Source organism: Manihot esculenta, chromosome 13 (assembly GCF_001659605.2).
Source record: "Manihot esculenta cultivar AM560-2 chromosome 13, M.esculenta_v8, whole genome shotgun sequence".
Classification (NCBI taxonomy): domain Eukaryota; kingdom Viridiplantae; phylum Streptophyta; class Magnoliopsida; order Malpighiales; family Euphorbiaceae; genus Manihot; species Manihot esculenta.
Window position 1 is genome coordinate 9,834,733 of NC_035173.2, and position 23,116 is coordinate 9,857,848.

Sequence of the window (23,116 nt, forward strand, 5' to 3'; positions counted from 1 at the left end):
ACTTCAGATAGTCTGTCATTTTTACCTTGCTCCCATCTGATGGGTTGGGTCTGGATGATTGGGTTTCAGGAATCCCTGGTTCTACTAGGGGAGGAGGAGGTGGTGCAACATTCCCTGGGTTAGGATTTGCTGGATTTTGATAGAAAGGTGGGGGTGAAAACATCGAGTAGGGGGGATACAGAGGGTAAAAGGGAGGATAGGGCATGAATGAGGGATATGGGTTATAACTAGAGAAATCTGATGTGCCTCCCATCAGATACCCCGGTCCCTGTGGGTAGGGTTGGTACTGTAGTGGGTAAGCAAAACCCGAGACCTGAGCGCCTCCTTGTGATTCTCCCATACCTTCCTCTGACATACTAACACCCAAACTACCATCTCTCCTCTGATCATCTTTCACTGATTCCCTCACATCCGCTGACATTCTACCCGTATATGTTCTCCTCCTACTTACATCAAAAGACCTTCTAGGGTCTCTTGATGTTTTTCCTCTGCTAGTTCTACTAGACCTTGCTCTTGGCAGAGCAGGGGGTAGGGAATCCATGCCCTCATTCTTAGGTGGAACTCCAGTCAATCTCGCAGATCGACGAGTGACTCGCGGTTGTCGAAGCCAGTAAAAAATAACCTTTCTGATTATCAACAATTTTACTCTTGCAGATAGTAGTGAAAGGATCGAATCCACAGAGAATTGAGAACTCACCTATTTCTCTTTTTATGACAAAGAAAATAAACTGAAATGATAATAAACTAAAAATGAGATAAAAACTGAAAGCGGGATAAAACGAGATAAACTGAAATTGGGATCAAAACTGTCAACAAAATAACAGGGGGAGTTTGGGATTGATTGCAGTAAACTAATAATGAGAACAATAATGGAAAGCAAATAATTAAATAAAGAGTAATCAATAATGAGAAAGCTCTAGTTGAAATATTGGATCCACTTTAGTTGTTGGGATTGATCACAGACACCTTGTTCTTTTGGGTTGACCCAATAGATTAGTTATGGAGTTAGAATAAGATTCTCACTACCATTATCTCTCCTTATTATCAAATTAATTAGGGAATGTCCTCTAATCAATTACTAATCAATAAGTTGCCAAGGAACGTCCTTGGGCCTCAGGCAACAAACAACTGTTAATTGCATTAAGAAATAGAGAGATTCAATCCTAGCTACCCAAACGTATGGAGATAACGCTAGATCATGCAACTTCCTTGGTTTTTATGCCAAGTGTTCTTATGTAAGAATAATCTAAGCAATTACGGACTTAAATTATTCAAACTAACAAATAATTATTTTGCAATAAAAAATCAACGTAGATCTCAATAACAAAGTAATATGAAAATTAAGTATGAAATTGCATGAATATTGAACTCCCAAAAGTTAAACAATATTTGATCAAGTCTCACAACCCATTAAACAACTAAAGGTTCAACCAATATTCAACTAGATTAAAAGAATTCAACCACTCATGACTTAATTAAAACAAAAATTAAAAGGAAAAAGAAAGAAGGAAGAACTGAAGAGATTGAATTCTTCAAATCTGCCTTGCGCCGAACCCTTGCAGAAATTGCCGAGTTGAGAGTTGTTCAATTGGTCGACCACTTAAGAGTCCTTATATAGGATGAAAGGAGCGTTTCCTAGGTTTCAATTGTGGTCCACGTGCGCTGGAATGGTGAAGTGCTGGCCATGTGCGCGTGAATGGTGAAGTGCATTGGTCCTTAATTGCAAGAATGGGTTGTCCATGTGCGCGTGAATGGTGAAGTGCATTGGTCCTTAATTGTAAGAATGGGCTGTCCATGTGCGGGTCCATGTGCGATGTTGATCAAGTGTCCTTAGCTGCCCATACACCTTCATGAGGCTAACCAAGTGCTTCCAAAGGGCTGCCCAAGTGCCAAGTTGCTGCCCATGCACAAATAAGGAAGGTGTAGACTTTCCTTGCACATGTGAATTTTGAATGTGCAAAGTATGAGTTGGCAAGCATGTGATCTTCAAGATTTGGCTTCCTTAGCAAGCTGGATTTTGAAATTCAAAATTTGAATATGAATCTTGAAGATTTAAATTTCAAAATATTTTCCTCATTTAGCTTGACTTGAATCCAACTTGGCAGGCTTGCTCTCTTTTGCTCCAAATAAGGTAGTTTTAGGGGGATTTTCTCCAAATTGTCTTTTTACACTATTTTCTGCAAAATAATATCAAAAGCACTAAATTATGTAGAAATCATGTAAATATTCATTAATAATATTAATATAAAATGGACTAAATTAAGCTCTATCAACGAGTGCCTCGCATTCTATTTTCTCACAAACGGCATACAACACATAAACATTAGCATCATATAGTTCATGTGGATACACATGAACCCACAACATATACAAAACATATCATTAATGCACATGCATACTATCATGGCATTTCACATCATCATCAAGATAGGACTCTACATCCTATCCTAGTGGACATGATTTGTAATACCCGGCTAGACTCCGGTATCGGGATTCCTACCGTCCGGTAGAATCTCGGGTGTCGGAGACCTCTAGAAGGGTAAAACTATGTTTTCATAAAATGTTTTAATGTGTTTTATATTTTAAGCATGAAAGAAAATGAGTTTTTGCATGAAAACAACCTTGGAGGAAAACTCAGGTTCGGCCGCCGAACCTCAAGTTCGGCCGCCGAACATGCATGCGTTTCGGGTGTGCCTTAGGCCCCCGAAAGCATAAGTGAGGGAAACCAGGTTCGGCCGCCGAACCTTATGTTTGGCCGCCGAACATGGCATGCATGCGGAGGCACTTTCGGCTCCCGAACGTGGCCTGGCCAGCAACCTATAAAGGGGTCCCTTAGCCGAAAACGGGCGAGCTTTTCTCTCCATTTTCGGCCAAGGTGAGCTCTCCTCCATCCCTTGCCGGTTTTGAGTTCCTTCCTTCAAATCTTTCTCGACTTTCATTAGTTTTACCCTTGTTTTGAAGATTTTGAGCATTTGAGCAAGTTTTGGAGCTTGGAGGTTCAAGGAACTCTCTCTCTCCCATTCTCCGAGCTAGGGTCGTTCACCTCTCGATCTTCAAGAGGTAAGGGCCGATCTTGAGCTTATGGCATGTTTTAAGTAAGTTTTAAGTAGATCTATGGGGTAGAATGCATGTTTAGCTCATGGTTAGGTTTATGGGTATATGTTATGTTTTTGGACAATGTGGATGTTTGATGTGTTGTAGATGGGGTTTAAGATAGTTTGAAGCTCCTAGGAGCTTGTATGCTTGAGTATGTATGTTGTAGATTAGGAAAAATGCATGTTTGAATGGTTTTGGGAGGCAAGTGTGCATGAGGAACCAAGTTTCTGCCCTCTGGCAGAAACCAGGTTCGGCAGCCGAAGGACTTTCGGCCGCCAAACCTGCCTGGGAGGCAAGCCTTTCGGCTGCCGAAGCCTGCCCCCGAAAGGAGACTTTCGTCTCTGTCTGGGAGTTTCGGCCGCCGAAAGTGCCGCCGAACATGCATGAGTTTCGCCTCTGTCTGGGAGTTTCGGCCGCCGAAGGTGCCGCCGAACCTGCCTGACTTTCGGCTCTGGAGGGACTTTCGGCCGCCGAACCTGCCGCCGAAAGTGCCCTGTCCAGCCTTCCTTTGCATGTTTTTCTATGATTGTTTCATGATATTTTAGGGGGTTTTTGGGGAGTAGTTTAGAGTTATGTTCAGGTATGTTTGGTCCCTCATTTGAGTCCACCTGTGTAGGTTCGGACCCGAGGAACCGAGGACCCCAGCAGTGAGTCAGTTGCCCCAGTGTCTGGTCAGAGCTATCCAGAGGTGAGTGGAATAACTTATTATGTTTTAAAAAGAAAATAAATGGACACTTTTAGCATGACTCACGCATCATTAATGCCATGAGATATACTAGGTTGTTGCATTAGAATTCATGAATCTGTTGCATTGCATAAATTGTTGTTGATGTGGATGAATGTTGGATGATCCATAGTCCTCGACCTATGATGTGACGATATGATATGTACGGTATGGAAAGTAAGAGCAGTGGGACCCATTCTACGTTCGCTGGCACTATGTAAGAGAAAGACCAGGACCCATTCTACGTTCTGGCACAGTTGGACTGTTATGTTATGCCATGTAAGAGAAAGACCAGGACCCATTCTACGTTCTGGCACAGTTGGACTGTTATGTTATGCCATGTAAGAGAAAGACCAGGACCCATTCTATGTTCTGGCACAGTTGGACTATGTAGAGGACTATTGGTGACAAATTCATCCTTGATGTGATTAGCTGTGATGTGATGCATTCCATGTTACCATATGTTTTAAATGTTTTTATTTATTCTGCTCACTGGGCTCTAGTAGCTCACCCCTCTCCCTAATCCCCCAGGTTTGCAGGTACAGGGTAGACCAGGAGGTTAGCAAGAGTAATGAAGTCTTTTGTATGTAATAGATAGAATGTGGACATGATAAATTTGTAAAATGATGTAAGGTTATGAAATGTTATGATATTGAGGATTAGAGATTGTGCTTGACTCTATGTATAAGGTATCCCTTTTAATACATGATCTTAGATGTTTTAATAATGTTTTTGTAAACCAACTCAACATATGTTGTACCGCCCATTGGGGCATTAATGAGATCCCACAGAGGGGTCAATGCTTATGATTATGACTATGTTCAGTGCATGCACAGGTTGAGTTTGGTGTATGATAGAATGTATGAAGGAAAAGTTTTAATTTTTATGTATGTTGTTAATCATGTATGGGATTAAACAGGTTTTCAGGTTGTATGTTAGGCTTGCTATGGGTCCCGGCGGCCTTAAGCCGACCTGGATCCTAGCGCTGGTAGCGGTCCGATTTTCGGGTCGTTACAGAATGGTATCAGAGCCCTAGGTTCATAGGATCGGACCTAGAGTGTCGGGCTCATAGATGTTCTAGAAGGTCAAGCACAATAGGAAAGATCATGTCCACTAGGATAGGATGTTGAGTCCTGTCTTGTATGATGATGTGAAATGCCATAATTATATACATGTGCATTGATGCTATGATATGAATGATATATATGTGATGCGGGTTCATGTGTTTCCACATGAACCATATGATGCTAATGTTTGTGTGATGTGTACTGTTTTTTAGAAAACAGGATGAGAGGAACCCGTTGATCTGCAAGATTGACTGGAGTACCACCTGAGGATGAGGGCACGAGCGCCCGTCCTCCTGCATTGCCTAGGGCAATGTCATGTAGATCAAGCAGAGAAAGAGTGTCAAGGGACCCTAGAAGGTCTTTTGATGCTAGCAGAAGGGGGACAGATAGAGGAGGAAGTTCTTCATATGTGAGGGAGGTTATGGAAGAGGATCAGAGGAGGGATGGGAATCTGGATGTCAGCATGGTAGAAGAAGGGACAGGGGAGTCACAGGGAGGCGTTCAGGCCTCGGGGTATGGTTTTCCACCCGATTATCCACCCTTCCCACAGGGTTCAGGGTATCCGATGGGAGGCACATCGGATTACTCCAGCTTTAACCCCTACCCTACCTACATGCCTTATCCACCCTCACCCTTCTATCCTAACCCGGCAAACCCCACCTCGGGGAATGCTGCACCCCCACCTCCACCACCTACAGAACCAGCAGCCCCAGTTGCTTAACCTTCTAGACCTAGTTCAGCCGGTGGGAGCAAAGTGAAGATGATAGATTACCTTAAGCTGGATGCTCCCAAATACAAGTCAGGGGATGATCCCTTTGAGTACCTGATAGTAGTGAAGACGATAACTGATGAACTAGGGGCAGATGACAGCAGGGCCATTCAGATGGCAGGGTTCACTTTAAAGTGCAAGAAGGCACGGGAATGGTTCAAGTGTTATATGGACCCAAGACTAGACGGTATGACATGGGAGGAATTTGCAAATGAGTTCGCTGGATGGGCTTTTCCAGACAGTTCCAGAGAACTGAAGATGATTGAGTTTGAGCAGCTGAGGCAGACAGAAAACATGAGTATAGAGGAGTACACGGATAAATTCTTGGAGCTATTGCCTTTTTCAGGGCAAGCTCTAGATACAGATTCAAAGAAAGCCAAGAGATATGTTATGAAGCTGCATTCTAGATACTCCTCTTTGATTCAGTCAGTTGAGAGGGAAAGTTTCCACACTGTGGTGGATATGGCTCGAAGAATGGAGGCGAGTGCTATAGTTGAGGGGTCAGTGAAGCAGTCAGTAACCCAGTCTTCAGGGGCTAAGACCCCAGGCAGAGGAGGGCTAGGTCCCTCTTCTTAGAGCTCAGATAGCAAGAGGTGGAATAACACCACCAAGAAACCGAAGAAGAACAAGTTTTGGAGTAAGTTGAAATCTGGTTTGGGATTAGGCGGTGGCTCGAGCTCAGGCTCAGATGGTACAGAATGCCTAAGGTGTGGGAGGCCACACAAGGGAGTGTGTCGAGCTGGGACTAATGCATGTTTCAGATGTGGACAGGAGGGACACATGGCTCAGGAGTGTCCTAGAGCACCTTTTATGGGCCAGCCCCAGCAGACAGCTTCTGGTAGTGTGGCACAGCCAGCAGCTCCAGCCACAACTCAGGGCAGTGGCAGAGGTAGAGGCAGAGGGGCAGCCTCTTCTTCTGGTTCCCGAGGTGAAGGTCCATCAGCTCCAGCCAGGATCTTCACCATGACTCAGCAGGAGGCTAACACATCCAACACCGTGGTGTCAGGTAATCTCATCATTGGGTGTTCTGATGTGTATGCATTAATGGACCCGGGTGCATATCAGTCATTTATTGCTCCGAGAGCCGTTGAGAGGTTGGGTCTGATAGTCTCTGGGTTAGAGTGTCCCCTATGGGTCAGTGGACCCAAGTGTGACCCGTCAGTGGTAGAGTCAGTCTACCAGTACAGTCCAATTTTTGTTGAGGGAAGATGCCTTTTCGCCGACCTTGTGGTTCTAGATCTGACAGACTTTGACGTCATTCTAGGGATGGATTGGCTATCTACCTATGGTGCTACCTTGGACTGCAGAGACAAGGAGTCAGGTTCAGAGATCAGAACGGGTCAAAGGTCGTCTTCAGAGGAGACAAGAGGGGTACACCTAGAGGTCTGATATTAGCTCTTCAGGCTCGTAGGTTGCTTAAGAAGGGATGTCAGGGGTATTTGGCTCATGTGAGAGAGCTTAGCAGTCAGGTTAGGGAGCCAGCCTCAGTGCCAGTTGTCAGAGAATTTCAGGATGTTTTTCCAGACGAGCTTCCAGGTTTACCACCTGCTAGGGAGATAGAGTTCGAGATAGAGTTGATGCCTGGAACTAGACCGATCTCTATCCCTCCCTACAGGATGGCCCCAGCCGAGTTGAAGGAGTTGAAAGAGCAGTTACAAGAGCTGGTAGAAAAGGGCTTCATCCGACCGAGTACCTCACCTTGGGGTACTCCAGTCTTGTTTGTGAAGAAGAGGGATGGATCCCTCAGACTTTGTATCGACTACAGGCAGTTGAACAAAGTCACTACCAAGAACAGGTACCCTCTGCCAAGGATCGACGATCTATTCGACCAGCTAGCAGGAGCCGGTTGTTTCTCCAAAATAGATCTGAGATCGGGGTACCATCAGCTAAGGATAAGGGAGGAAGACGTGCCAAAGACAACTTTCAGGACCAGATATGGGCATTATGAGTTCCTTGTGATGCCGTTCGGGTTAACCAACGCCCCTGCAGCATTCATGGATCTCATGAATAGAGTGTTTAGCCAGTACCTGGATCACTTCGTTATTGTCTTCATAGATGATATCTTGGTGTATTCCAGGAACGCAGAGGAGCATGCCCATCATTTGAGGTTGGTTCTGCAGACCTTGAGGGAACATGGCTTGTATGCCAAGTTCTCTAAGTGTGAGTTCTGGCTGAGGAGCATGACATTCTTGGGGCATGTAGTGTCAGAAAATGGAATAGAGGTGGAACCCAAGAAGGTAGAAGCTGTGGCTAACTGGCCTAGACCCACTTCAGTGACATAAATTAGGAGTTTCTTGGGTTTGGCGGGTTACTACAGGAGGTTTGTACAGGACTTCTCAAAGATTGCAGCTCCTCTAACCAGGTTAACCAGAAAGAATCAGAAGTTTGTGTGGACCGACCAGTGGGAAGAGAGTTTTGAAGAGCTTAAGAGGAGGTTGACTTCAGCACCAGTGTTAGCCCTGCCATCTAGCAATGAAGACTTCTCACTGTATTGTGATGCGTCCCGTGTGGGACTGGGTTGTGTGTTAATGCAGAATGAAAGGGTGATTGCTTATGCTTCTAGACAGCTGAAGAAGCATGAGTTGAATTACCCCACACATGACCTGGAGATGGCAGCAGTAATCTTTGCACTCAAGATGTGGAGGCACTACCTCCATGGGGTTAAATGTGAGATCTTCACAGATCATAAGAGCCTGCAGTACATCCTGAGTCAAAGAGATTTGAACTTGAGACAGAGAAGATGGGTAGAGCTGCTAAGTGACTATGATTGCAAGATTCAGTACCATCCGGGTAAGGCAAATGTGGTGGCAGACGCCTTAAGCCGGAAATCACTTGGCAGCCTATCCCATATATCAGCAGAGAGAAGGCCAGTGGTGAAGGAGTTTTACAAGCTCATTGAGGAAGGTCTACAGTTGGAGTTGTCTGGTACAGGTGCTTTGGTAGCCCAGATGAGAGTGGCGCCCGTGTTTCTGGAGCAGGTGGCTCAGAAACAACATGAGGACCCAGAGTTAGTAAAGATTGCCAGGACTGTTCAGTCAAGCAAAGATAGTGAGTTCAGATTCGACAATAAGGGGATCCTCCGCTATGGGAGCAGACTATGTGTACCAAATGACATAGGGCTAAAAGGAGACATTATGAGAGAGGCTCATAATGCAAGATACAACATTCACCCCGGAGCCACCAAGATGTATCAAGATCTGAAGAAAGTTTATTGGAGGCCAGCTATGAAGAAAGAAATGGCACAGTTTGTGTCAGCCTGCGAAGTGTGTCAGAGGGTGAAGCTGGAACATCAGAAGCCGGCTGGAATGCTTAACCCGCTACCTATTCCAGAGTGGAAATGGGAGAATATAGTTATGGACTTCGTAGTGGGGTTACCGGCGACGTCCAACAGATTGGACTCTATATGGGTGATTGTGGACAGACTCACCAAATCTGCTCACTTCATCCCTATCAGGAGTGGCTATTCTGTGGACAAGTTGGCGCAGGTGTATGTTGATGAGATCGTCAGGCTGCATGGGTTCCTGTTTCAATAGTGTCCGATAGAGGGCCCCAGTTCACCTCCATGTTTTGGCGGAGTCTGCAGAATGCTATGGGTACCAAGTTGGATTTTAGCACTGCTTTCCATCCACAGACGGACGGACAATCAGAAAGGACCATCCAGACAATAGAGGATATGCTTAGAATGTGTGTGCTGGATTTTGGCGGTTCTTGGAGGCAGCATCTACCCTTGGTGGAGTTTGCCTACAATAACAGCCATCATGCTAGCATCGGGATGGCTCCATATGAGGCTTTGTGTGGGAGGAAGTGCAGATCACCTGTTTGCTGGGAAAAGGTTGGAGAAAAGGCCTTGGCAGGGCCTGAGCTAGTAGAGATCACCAGTAGGATGATACCCATAATCAGAGAAAGGATCAGGACTGCTGCAAGCAGACAGAAGAGTTATGCAGATATCCGCAGAAGACAAGTAGAGTTTCAGGAGGGGGATCTGGTATTGCTCAAGGTGTCTCCTATGAAAGGAGTGGTTCGCTTTGGGAAGAAAGGTAAACTAGCCCCCCGATACATCGGACCCTTTGAAATCTTGCAAAAGATTGGGAATGTGTCGTACAAGCTGGATTTGCCTGCTTCAATGGAAAGAATCCATCCGGTTTTCCATGTTTCAATGTTGAGGAAGTTTGTGTCGGATCCGGGCAAGGTTCTTAGTGAGCCTGATGTGGAGATCCAAGAAGATCTCACTTATGTTGAGCAGCCAGTACGGATTATAGACACCCAGATCAGGAAGCTGAGAAACAAGGAAATCCCGATGGTGAAAGTCCTTTAGAACCACCACAATATGGAAGAATGCACCTGGGAGACACGGGAGTCTATGCTCCAGCAGTACCCTCATCTCTTTTAAGGTTAGTCTCTTATGTGTTTTATGTGTATGTTATACTGATTGCTATGCTTGTGCTAGTTGAGGAACATTCGGGGATGAATGTTCTTAAGGGGGGGAGAATGTAATACCCGGCTAGACTCCGGTATCGAGATTCCTACCGTCCGGTGGAATCTCGGGTGTCGGAGACCTCTAGAAGGGTAAAACTATGTTTTCATAAAATATTTTAATGTGTTTTATGTTTTAAGCATGAAAGAAAATGAGTTTTTGCATGAAAATAACCTTGGAGGAAAACTCAGGTTCGGCCGCCGAACATAAATGCATTTCGGGTGTGCCTTAGGCCCCCGAAAGCATAAGTGAGGGAAACCAGGTTCGGCCGCCGAACCTTATGTTCGGCCGCCGAACATGGCATGCATGCGGAGGCACTTTCGGCTCCCGAACGTGGCCTGGCCAGCCACCTATAAAGGGGTCCCTTAGCCGAAAACGGGCGAGTTTTTCTCCCTATTTTCGGCCAAGGTGAGCTCTCCACCATCCCTCGCCGGTTTTGAGTTCCTTCCTTCAAATCTTTCGCGACTTTCATTAGTTTTACCCTTGTTTTGAAGATTTTGAGCATTTGAGCAAGTTTTGGAGCTTGGAGGTTCAATGAACTCTCTCTCTCCCATTCTCCGAGCTAGGGTCGTTCACCTCTCGATCTTCAAGAGGTAAGGGCCGATCTTAAGCTTATGGCATGTTTTAAGCAAGTTTTAAGTAGATCTATGGGGTAGAATGCATGTTTAGCTCATGGTTAGGTTTATGGGTATATGTTATGTTTTTGGACAATGTGGATGTTTGATGTGTTGTAGATGGGGTTTAATATAGTTTGAAGCCCCTAGGAGCTTGTATGCTTGAGTATGTATGTTGTAGATTAGGAAAAATGCATGTTTGAATGGTTTTGGGAGGCAAGAGTGCATGAGGAACCAAGTTTCTACCCTCTGGCAGAAACCAGGTTCGGCAGCCGAAGGACTTTCGGCCGCCGAACCTGCCTGGGAGGCAAGCCTTTCGGCTGCCGAAGCCTGCCCCCGAAAGGAGACTTTCGTCTCTGTCTGGGAGTTTCGGCCGCCGAAAGTGCCGCCGAACATGCATGAGTTTCGCCTCTGTCTGGGAGTTTCGGCCGCCGAAGGTGCCGCCGAACCTGCCTGACTTTCGGCTCTAGAGGGACTTTCGGCCGTCGAACCTGCCGCTGAAAGTATCATGTCCAGCCTTTCTTTGTATGTTTTTCTATGATTGTTTCATGATGTTTTAGGGGGTTTTTGGGGAGTAGTTTAGAGTTATATTCAGGTATGTTTGGTCCCTCATTTGAGTCCACCTGTGTAGGTTCGGACCCGAGGAACCGAGGACCCCAGCAGTGAGTCAGTTGCCCCATTGTCTGGTCAGAGCTATCCAGAGGTGAGTGGAATAACTTATTATGTTTTAAAAAGAAAATAAATGGACACTTTTAGCATGACTCACGCATCATTAATGCCATGAGATATACTAGGTTGTTGCATTAAAATTCACGAATTTGTTGCATTGCATAAATTGTTGTTGATGTGGATGAATGTTGGATGATCTATAGTCCTCGACCTATGATGTGATGATATGATATGTACGGTATGGAAAGTAAGACCAGTGGGACCCATTCTACGTTCGCTGGCACTATGTAAGAGAAAGACCAGGACCCATTCTACGTTCTGGCACAGTTGGACTGTTATGTTATGCCATGTAAGAGAAAGACCAGGACCCATTCTACATTCTGGCACAGTTGGACTGTTATGTTATGCCATGTAAGAGAAAGACCAGGACCCATTCTACGTTCTGGCCCAGTTGGACTATGTAGAGGACTATTGGTGACAAATTCATCCTTGATGTGATTAGCTGTGATGTGATGCATTCCATGTTATCATATGTTTTAAATGTTTTTATTTATTCTGCTCACTGGGCTCTAGTAGCTCACCCCTCTCCCTAATCCCCCAGGTTTGCAGGTACAGGGTAGACCAGGAGGTCAGCAAGAGTAATGAAGTCTTTTGTATGTAATAGATAGAATGTGGACATGATAAATTTGTAAAATGATGTAAGGTTATGAAATGTTATGATATTGAGGATTAGAGATTGTGCTTGACACTATGTATAAGGTATCCCTTTTAATACATGATCTTAGATGTTTTAATAATGTTTTTGTAAACCAACTCAACATATGTTGTACCGCCCATTGGGGCATTAATGAGATCCCACAGAGGGGTCAATGCTTATGATTATGACTATGTTCAGTGCATGCACAGGTTGAGTTTAGTGTATGATAGAATGTATGAAGGAAAAGTTTTAATTTTTATGTATGTTGTTGATCATGTATGGGATTAAACAGGTTTTCAGGTTGTATGTTAGGCTTGCTACGGGTCCCGGCGGCCTTAAGCCGACCTGGATCCTAGCGCCGGTAGCGGTCCGATTTTCGGGTCGTTACATGATTTTTCCTAATGTGCTTGCCCTTTTATAACATCTATGAGCCCGACACGCTAGGTCCGACCATATGAATCTAGGGCTCTGATACCACTCTGTAACGACCCGAAAATCGGACCGCTACCGGCGTTAGAATTCAGATCGACTTAAGGTCGCTAGAACCCGTAGCAAGTGACTCGCGGTTGTCGAAGCCGGTCAAAAATAACCTTCTTGGTTATCAACAATTTACAACTGCAGATAGTGGTGAATGATCGAATCCACAGAGAATTGATTACCTATTTATTTTTTTCTCAACAAGACCAATAAAATAAACTGAAACAATGAGATAAACAAAAAATGAGATAAACTGAAAGCGGAATAAAAATAAATTGCAGTAAAAGTAAAATGGGGGGTTTTGAGATTGATTTGATTAATAAACTACTAAAAGCAATTAAAATAAGTGAATAATAAAAGAAAAGAGAAATAAATAATAAGAAAACTATAGTTGAAGTATTGGATCCACTTTAGTCATTGGGGTTGATCACAGACACTTTGTTCTTTTGGGTTGATTCAATAGATTAGTTTATGGAGATGGAAGACGCTTTTCACCACCATTATCTCTCCTTATAATTAAACCAATTAGGAAACGTCCTGTAATTAATTACTAATCAATAAATTGCCAAGGAACGTCATTGGGCCTTAGGCATCAAAACAATTGTCAATTGCATTAAGAAATAGAGAGATCCAATCCTAGCTATCCAAACGTATGGAGATGACGCTAGATCATGCAATTTCCTTGGGTTTTATCCCAAGTGTTCTCATGTAAGAATAACCCAAGCAATTACGGACTTAAATTGTTCAAACTAATAAATAATTATTTTGCAATAAAAAATCAACGTAGATTTCAATAACAAAATATTATGAGAATTAAATATGAAATTGCATGAATATTGAATTCCCAAAATTAAACAATATTTGATCAAGTCTCATAATCCATTAAACAACTAAAGCTTCAACCAATATTCAACTAGATGAAAGAAATCAGCCACTCATTGACTGAATTAAAAACAGAAAAATAAAAGAAAAAAAAGAAAAAGAAAAGGAAGAAAAAACCGAAGCCTTGCGCCGGACTGGATGAAATTGCCGAGATGCCGAATTGAAAGTGAATTGTCTCTGGCCGCTTAAAGCTCTTTAAATAGAGCTGGAGAGATGCCCTAAATGCTGTCCACGTGAAGCGCTGGAGTTGGAGTGGGAGGAGCGTGTAGGCTGTAGCGCGGTCCAGGTGCTTGAGCTGAGGCGCGGTCCATGGTTGCAAGAGCTGGATCCACGTCCATGTGGAGTGAATGGCGAAGCTCGGGCCCATGTGCAAATGAAGGAGCGGTCCAGGGCGAAGTGATGAAGCGCGGGAATGGGCCATTTGCGCGTGAATTTGCTGAAACGCCTTGGTGGGACCCATGCGCGTGTTGGATGTGCAGGAGTGTGGGCCATGTGCGGGAGCTTTGGCGGGTCCATGCATTTGTGATCTTGGCCCGTGCGCTGGAATTGTGAAATGCACCGGTCATGTGCACTGCGTGGGTGGATGTGCGGGCATGTGCTGGAGTGGTGAAAGTGCAGTGGCCCATTTTCGTGGATTGAATTGAAGTGTTGCTTTGGCGGGGCCCATATGCTTCAAGTGCTTGGTCCATGTTCTTGAATATTTAAGCCTCAAAATATTTTCCTTTTATTTAGCTTGACTTGAATCCAACTTGGCAGACTTACTCTCTTTTGCTCCAAATAAGACAGTTTTAGGGGGATTTTCTCCAAAATGTCCTTTTATACCATTTTATGCAAAATAATATTAAAAGTAATAAATTAAGCAGAAATCATGTAACCCGTAGCAAACCTACTATACATCCTGTGTACCTGATAAAATCCCATACATGATCATACATTTTCATAAAAATTTAAAATTTTCATATACCAAGCTCGACCTGTGCATGCATCATAAACTATACACATAAAATTCACACTAGAGCCCTCATCAAATGCTCTAATATGGTAAACATCACATCCCTCAAGCTTAGTTCATCATAACTTATCATAAAGACTTTTACATAAAGATCATGATAAACAGGGATACACAAAACATAAACTAGGGCAAAGCACAAATCTAATCCATTACATAGTATATGTCCACTACTATTCTATTACATAAACTTATACCAGCCTCTAGCCGACTTCCCGCTCTATCTCTGATCCTGAAAACTTAGGGTTAGGGGGGAAAGAGATAAGCTACAAGAGCCTAGTGAGCAGAACATAAAAACAGTTTAATAAACATATGCTCTCATGAAATGCATCACAACACAAACAATACACATCAAGGATGGACTTATCACCAGTAACCCTCTACATATTCCAAATAATGCCCAGCCCTCGACGGAGCTCCTTATGACTTCCTCTTAAACATAACATAACATAACATATTCAGCTGTGCTAGGGGCGTAGAATGGGCAAGCCCTGGTCTTTCCCTTACATCGTGCCAGGGGCGTAGAATGGGCAAGCCCTGGTCTTCCGTATTCGTATCATATCATAATCTGCTCGAGGGCTAGTGGGTCATCCAATATCCATCCACACCAACAGTAAATTATGCAATGCATCATATTTGTGAATTCTAATGCAAACATCCTATAAACATGGCAATCGTGATGCATGAACATGCTCAAAAGTTTGATTACTTAAAAACAGTAGATTAGTTTAGTTCTACTCACCTCTGGCTGACGCTCGACTGACAAAGACGCAGCTGACTCACTGAAGGCCTCGACGGTCTCCCTGGTCCGATCCTACACAGGTGGACTCAAATGAGGGACCAAACATACTCTAACAAGACTCTAAACATCTCCCCAAAAACCCCTTAAAACATCATAAAACATACATAAGAAGCAAGCAAAGGAAGGCTGGGCAGGGGACTTTCGGTGGCAGGTTCAGTGGCCGAAGGTCCCTATAGATCCAAAAGTCAGGCACTTTCGGGGGCAGGTTTGGCGGTCGAAACTCCTTTACAGATCCGAAAGTCTATTCTTTTGGGGGCAGATTAGGCGGCCAAAGACTGCCTCCACAGGTAGGTTCGGCGGCTGAACCTTGCTTCGGCGGCCGAACCTGGGTTCTCCAGAATGGCAGAACCCGATTCTGTCTCATGCATTTCAGCCCCAAAACTCTCAAATCCTCACACCCAACTTCCCACAACATGCATACACACTCATCAAGCATAGGGGACACCAAAACTAGCCTAATCCCTAGCAAACAACAACAAAAACTCATTAAGAAAGCATTTATCGTAAAAAAATAACATAAACCCTTAAAAATTTAGATCTACCCATTTCATACATTATAAATCCTTAAACCTCTTAAAAACTTACTTAAAACATAATAAAGGCAAGGATCTACACTTACCTCTTGAAGATCGAAGGTATATGTGACCCAAACTTGGAGATGAGGAGGAAAACAGTCTCCGGAGGTCTCCAAATTTTAAAACTTTGGATGCAAGCTTAAAACTTCCAAAAACAAGAGGAAACTCGTGAAAATCTGAAAGATTTGAAGGAAAAACATAAAATCATCAAAGGAAGGGCAAGAACTCACATTTGCCCGAAAATGGAGAGAGAAACTCCCCCATTTTCAAACTGGAGGCCTCTTATAGGTGGCTAGCCAAATCACCTTCGAGGGCCAAAAGAGAGCTCCCGCGGCAGCACCATGTTCGGCGGCCGAACATGAGGTTCGGCGGCGAACCTGGGCTTATTCCTCAAAAACATTTTTCTTTCATTTTAAAACTTTAACTCAAAACCAATCAATAAAATCATGAAAAATATTTTGTAAAAACATATTTTACCCTTCTAAGAGGTTCCGGTATCCGAGATTCTGGATTGCAACGGGATTCCGTCGAAAGGTTGGAATTCTGACACCGGAATCTAGCCGGGTATTACAGATTTCTGCTCAAAATCAATTCGGTTTAGTTTTTACAAATATTAATATTTTAATTGTTCGCTTTAACTTTGAATCGAACCGATCGAATGTTCACCCCTATTCTTAAGAGCTTGAGAGAGATCAAGATAAGTACAAAAAAAAAAGAGAGAGAGAATATGAAATATCAAGAAAAAAAAACGTCATATGAAAGGAAAAAAAATCTAAGTTAGAAAACAAAAAGTACTTCTCAAAAAACATAACACTTATGTCCTAATAAAACCAAACCTATTATGCTAAGAGAAGAAATTCTCCAAAAACACCATAAAAAAAACCATGCCAAGAGAAATAATTACTCAAACAACAACAATACTAATGTCAAGGGACCTAAACTTGTTCATAAAATGCAAATGAAAACAAATGTTAATGAAGAGACCGATATATCACAAAACCATAATAATTTATAACAACAATGATAGGGAGTATTGGAATATGTGTAATACCCGGCTAAGCTCCGGCGTCGGAATTCCAACCTTCCAACAGAATCTCCGTTGGAATTCAAAATCTCGAGGTCAGAATTCCTTAAAAGGGTGACAAATAAGGTTTTCTTAAAATGAATTTAAAGTTTTGGTTTGAAAAAATGGAAGAAAAAGAGTTTGAGGGAAAATCCAGATTCGGCCGCCGAACATGGTGCTGCCGCGGGACTTCTCCTTTCGGCCCTCGAAGGTGGTCTGGCCAGCCATCTATAAGAGGCCTCCAGTCCAAAAATGGGAGATTTTCTCTCCCCATTTTCGGGCAAAGGTGAGTTTTTGCCCTTCCTTTGATGTTTCTGTGGTTTTTCCTTCAAAACTCCTAGAAAACTTACGAGTTTTCTCTTGTTTTTGAAGTTTTAAGCTTGAATCCAAGATTTTAAAGTTTGGAGACCGTTTCTCCTCAACTCCAAGCTTGGGTCGTGAAACAGCCGGGCCCAAACTGGCCCAAATAACTTTTGGACCCACTTTCCACTTGGCCCAAAATGGTTAACCCAAGTTATTTAGTAGTTCTGTGCTAGCTATTATATATAAATCAATTTTCTTTCAATTTTCTGATGTGGGATGGATTTGCGCCGCAAATCCGCAAGCAGGCAGCTGGAAGCAGCTGACCGTCACACTCGGTCCCGCTAAATTATGCGACGTCCTCGTCGCAACTGAATCCATTACAATTGCTAACCAGAACCGGACCCTTAGGTATTGTGGTTCGCTAGTACCTCGGGTGGCTCCACCTCGTCTCTCACGGGTAGCCCTTTCCTCGCAGGTCCACTAGCTCCGCACAATTTTTCTGACCCAGGGTGGCTCTGATACCAATTGAAACAGCCGGGCCCAAACTGGCCCAAATAACTTTTGGACCCACTTTCCACTTGGCCCAAAATGGTTAACCCAAGTTATTTAGTAGTTCTGTGCTAGCTATTATATATAAATCAATTTTCTTTCAATTTTCCGATGTGGGACGGATTTGCGCCGCAAATCCGCAAGCAGGCAGCTGGAAGCAGCTGACCGTCACAGGTCGCATCTACCTTAGATCTTCAAGAGGTAAGTGTAGATCATTGCTTTTTCCTATGTTTTAAGTAAGTTTTAAGAAAGGGTTAAGGGTTAAAAATGCATGAAATGGTTAGATCTAAATTTTTAGGGTCTGTGTTAGCTTCGATGATGAATGTTCATTCTTATGAGTTTTTATTGTTGTTTCTTTAGGGTTTAGGCTAGTTTTTATTCCCCTTATGCTTGATGAGTGTGTATGCATGTTTTGAAGGGTTGGATGTGAGGATTTGAGAAGTTTTTTGGCTTAAGTACATAAGGCAGAATCGGGTTCTGCCATTTTGAAGAACCCAGGTTCGGCCGTCGAAGCAGGATTCGGCCTCCGAACCTGCCTGTGGAGGTAGCCTTTGGCCGCCTAACCTACCCCCGAAAGGATGGACTTTCGGATCTGTGAAGGGGTTAGGCCGCCGAACCTACCCCTGAAGGTTAGTGACTTTCGGATCTGTGATGGGGTTTCGGCCGTCAAAACTGCCTCTAAAAGTGCCTGACTTTCAGATCTGTGGAGGACCTTCGGCCGCCGAACCTGCCCTCGAAAGTCCCCTGCCTAACCTTCCTTTACTTGTTTCCTATGCATGTATTGTTATATTTTAGGGGGTTTTTGGGGAGTTGTTTAGAGTCATGTGATAGTTATGTTTGGTCCCTCATTTGAGTCCGTCTGTGTAGGATCGAACCTGAGAGACCGTAGAGGCCAACAGTGAGTCAGCTGCTATAGTTTTAGTCAAGCGTCAGCCAGAGGTGAGTAGAACTAAACTAATCCATTGTTTTAAAGTAACCAAACTTTTTAAGCATGTTCATGCATCATGAATGCCATGTTTATGTATTAGGTTGTTTTGCATTAGAATTCACGAATATGATGCATTGCATAATTTATTGTTATTGTGGATGGATATTAGATAACCCACTAGCCCTCGATATGATATGATATGATATGATATGATACGGAAGTCCAATTCGAGGCCCATTCTACGCCCCTGGCAATATGTAAGAGAAAGTCCAGGTCGAGGCCCATTCTACGCCCCTGGCATTTATGGATATGTTATGTTTAAGCGAAAGTCCTGAGGAGTTCCGTCGAGGGCCTAGCACATTGGATATGTAGAGGATTACTGGTGACAAGTCCATCTTGTTGTGAATTATTTGTACTGTGACGCATTTCATATGAGCATATGTTTATTAAACTATTTTTATGTTCTGCTCACTAAACTCTTGTAGCTTAACTCTTTCCCCTAACCCCAGGTTTGCAGGATCAGAGATAGCACGGGGAGTCAGCTTAGTGGCTGGTATAGCTGATGTAATAGAATAGTTGTGGACATGTAATGTATAATGGATTAGAATTGTGCTTGACCATAGTTTTCTTTACATTTGTAATTCCGGTTAACATGATCTTTATGTAAAAGTTTTAAATATGATTTATCTTTGAACCAAGCTTGAGGCATGTGATGTTAACTATACTAAAGCATTTGATGAGGGCTCTAGTGTGGGTTTTATGTTTTCAGTATGATACATGCACAGGTTGAGCTCAGTTTTATGGAAATATTTAAGTTTTTGTGATAATGTATGATCATGTATGATATTTTATCAGGTACACAGGATGTATGATAGACTTTCTACTAGTTCCGGCGACCTTAAGTCGATCTGAATCCTAGCGCCGATAGCGGTCCGATTTCCGGGTCGTTACAATATGTGTCTTTCACTTATTAAAAAATATATTGAATAATTTTAGGAAAATATTTCAATATCTAAAGATAGAATACGATTCACATTATTAATAATTTTGTTTAGATTTGATTTGATAGATATAGTGGTTAAAATTTATACTATGTTAAAATTTTATATTATGTTTTTTTCTATATAAATTCCTATTTCAATAAATATAATAAAAGACCATATTAAGTATTAAATCATATCTTTTGTTTTCCTCTCCATCTAAAACCAACCATTGATATTAGAACTATTCTCTTGAGAGTTCGAGAGAGGTTCAAGATAAGAAGAAAAGAAAAAATAAAGAGAAGATGAAAGATCAAGAAAAGATAAAATGTCATACGAAAGAAAAAATCAAGTTAGAGAATAAAAATGACTTCTCAAAAAGCACAACACACTTGTACCATAATAAATCCAAAGCCTACTATGCTAGGAGTAGAATTTCTCCAAAAACACAATAAAAAAATTATGCCAAGAGAAATGACTTCTCAAACATCAGCAATGCCGATGCCAAGGGGCTAAGCATGTCTATAAAATGCAAATAAAAAAAATGCTTATAAATAGATCTAGATATCATAATATTGCAATGATTTATAATAAAAGACACAAGAAGAAGTATTAGAATATGTATCTTCCGCTATTCAAAAAATATGTTGAATGATTTTAAGAAAATATTTTAATATTTTAGGATATGATAAGATCATATTATTTATAATTTTTTTTAAATTTAATTTGGTAGATACAGTGGTTAAGCTTTTTATTATGTTTTTTTTTTCAATATAATCCATGCTTTAATAGATAAAATAAAAGATCATATTAAGGTTCCATTTGTTTACAAAAATAACTTATATTTGAAAAATATTTTTTATTGTTTAATTTTAATTTAAAAATAAAATATAATAATAAATTTATATATAGAGATTTTAATAAAAATTTCATAGTGAGGAAAATAACTTATTTTTTTAGAAGAAGTTTTTTTTTTAAATGGTTTAATTTTTCTTTTGATCATAAAATTTAACTAAATTTTTTAGTGTTCGAAATGTTAAAAAATATATAACTAAATTTTTTAGTATTCCAAACGTCAAAAAATATGAATTCCATAAAAGACAAAATAAGATGTTTTACACATCGGCAACGATTGAGTCGATATGTCCGAGTGGTTAAGGAGACAGACTTGAAATCTGTTGGGCTTCGCCCGCGCAGGTTCGAACCCTGCTGTCGACGAAGTGTTTTATTTCCATGTTTTGTCCCAAAATGGGTTGGAAGTTCTTTCATATATTTCTAGTTAGTTGAGCCAAGGTTAGCATGGTAAAATTAAAATTTTTCTATTTTCAGTAATTACTTTTATTATTAATTTTTAATATTTTTAACAATATTTTTAAAAATGTATATCAATCTTATTAATTTAATCAAATATCAAATCATAATGATGTGTTATTAGTTGAAACATTTTTTTTCATTATAATCACTTTATTTTCTTATCCCCTTAAAATTATTTTTTTTAATTTTGAAAATATTATTTTGTAAACAATAAAAGTGTTACTAAAAATACGAAAGTTTTTAAATACATTTTATTAAATTAGATTAAATTTGTTAATCCTTTCTTTAAGTTTGTTTTTATTGTGCTTATTTATATCTTTTATTTTTAATTAAATTAAATTAACATTTAAATTTTATTAGGATTTTGAGTTTTATCTCAAATTTGTATTCATCTCCAATTTTTTAATAAATATAATTTATAATTTTACATTTTCTTTATATGATTTTTAATTTTATTATAACAAATAGAAATTCTACTTGATACTATATAATTTCTCATCTTTTAGGGGGAAGGGAGCAATACATGAGCTAACATCCACCAATAAGATTCAGCGTGCAATATATGCTTCTATTATAGGTCACCTGAATCATTTGGTCCCCATTTTTATACAAGAAGCTAGTTGATATTTTGACATTTTTATTATTAATATTAGACACTTAATTTTTATAAAAATATAAATATTTTAATTTTCATAAAAATATAAATATTTAAAATTTATATTTGATCTTCAAATTGGTTTTACTGTCGCTTTTAGTCTTATTGGCTTTACTCAGGATTCAGACTCATTAATTTTCAGACTCATTGGCCTTACTCATTTTTCTGATTTTTTTCTGCAAAATAAGAATTTACACAGAGCATATATAACGGGAATGCTCGTTATTAATTCAATAATATTTATCAATAAATAATATGCTGCACGTGATATTTAATTTCATATTTCAGATGAATGTAAATATTAGTTTTGACTAACAATATTAACTCATATAATTTGAAGATTCAATAAATAATATTTTGCGTGCGTAAATTTCTCTAAGATTTTTCAATCTATAAAATACATTATCTTTTTCTTAGGAATATCTATACTAACATTAATTAATAATAAAATTTTTATGACAATACTTGAATTTTAATGTTATTTAAGCAATTATAAAAATATTTAAATTCAAAGAAATATATTTTAATTAAATTTGATATTATTATTTACTATTTATGCAAAGCATATCTTTTAATAAATTTATGAAATTCTTTGTATCCAATAATAATTAATAAAAAAAATTGCCAGTAATGGAAGATGCAATTTTGAAGTTTAAGTTATATTTTGCTTATTTATAATTTGATGGCAATATTGTGATAATGACAAAATGCATAGGTTGCCCTTTGAACGATGATAATAATGAGTCAATGGCGTAGGACGTAAATAAATTGAAATTATTTTACGTGGCCATTTTGATAGTCTACCCGTTAAAGTAAACAAGATAATTAATTGTTATTTTTGATATTCTCCTTTGGTTATAACAGCTAAGGAATATTTTACGTTTTAAAATAAATAAATATATATATATATATATATATATATATATATATATATATATATATATATATATATTGGAATTCAGCCCAATTAAATTACTCGACTATTAAAAAAGAAATTCTAAGTATTGTTGTATGCATAAATAAATTTCGGTCCGATTTATTAAATCAGAAGTTTTTGGTAAGAATTGATTGTAAATCTGCAAAGGATATTTTGCAAAAAAATGTTAAAAATCTTGCCTCTAAACAAATTTTTGCTAGATGGTAAGCGCTTTTAAGTATTTTTTATTTTGATATTGAATATATTAAAGGAAGTAAAAATAATATCTCAGATTTTCTAACAAGAGAATTTTTATAGAAAAATGGGAAGAAATAAGAATAAAGGGAAAGAGATAAAGTCCAGTTCCAGCTCTCCTACTAAAGCTCTTTCCGAACAATCGGAAAGAATCAGTAAAATCATGAATAAAACCACTGAACCCAGTAAAACCTCCTTAAAACCCCAAACCTCTGATAAAACCCAAGAAGAAATTAAAAAATGGATTGAAGAACTGAGCCAATCACCGGAAGTAATTAAAGCCCTTCAAGGTATGGCC

General features: G+C 40.4%; 1 non-coding gene across 1 annotated transcript; it reads left to right on the forward strand.

Annotated features, from left to right (window-relative positions):
- The first annotated feature begins 20,814 nt into the window (after positions 1-20,814).
- TRNAS-UGA lies at positions 20,815-20,896 on the forward strand. The gene has a single exon. It is a non-coding gene; the product is annotated as a tRNA-Ser (tRNA).
- Positions 20,897-23,116: the final 2,220 nt, after the last annotated feature.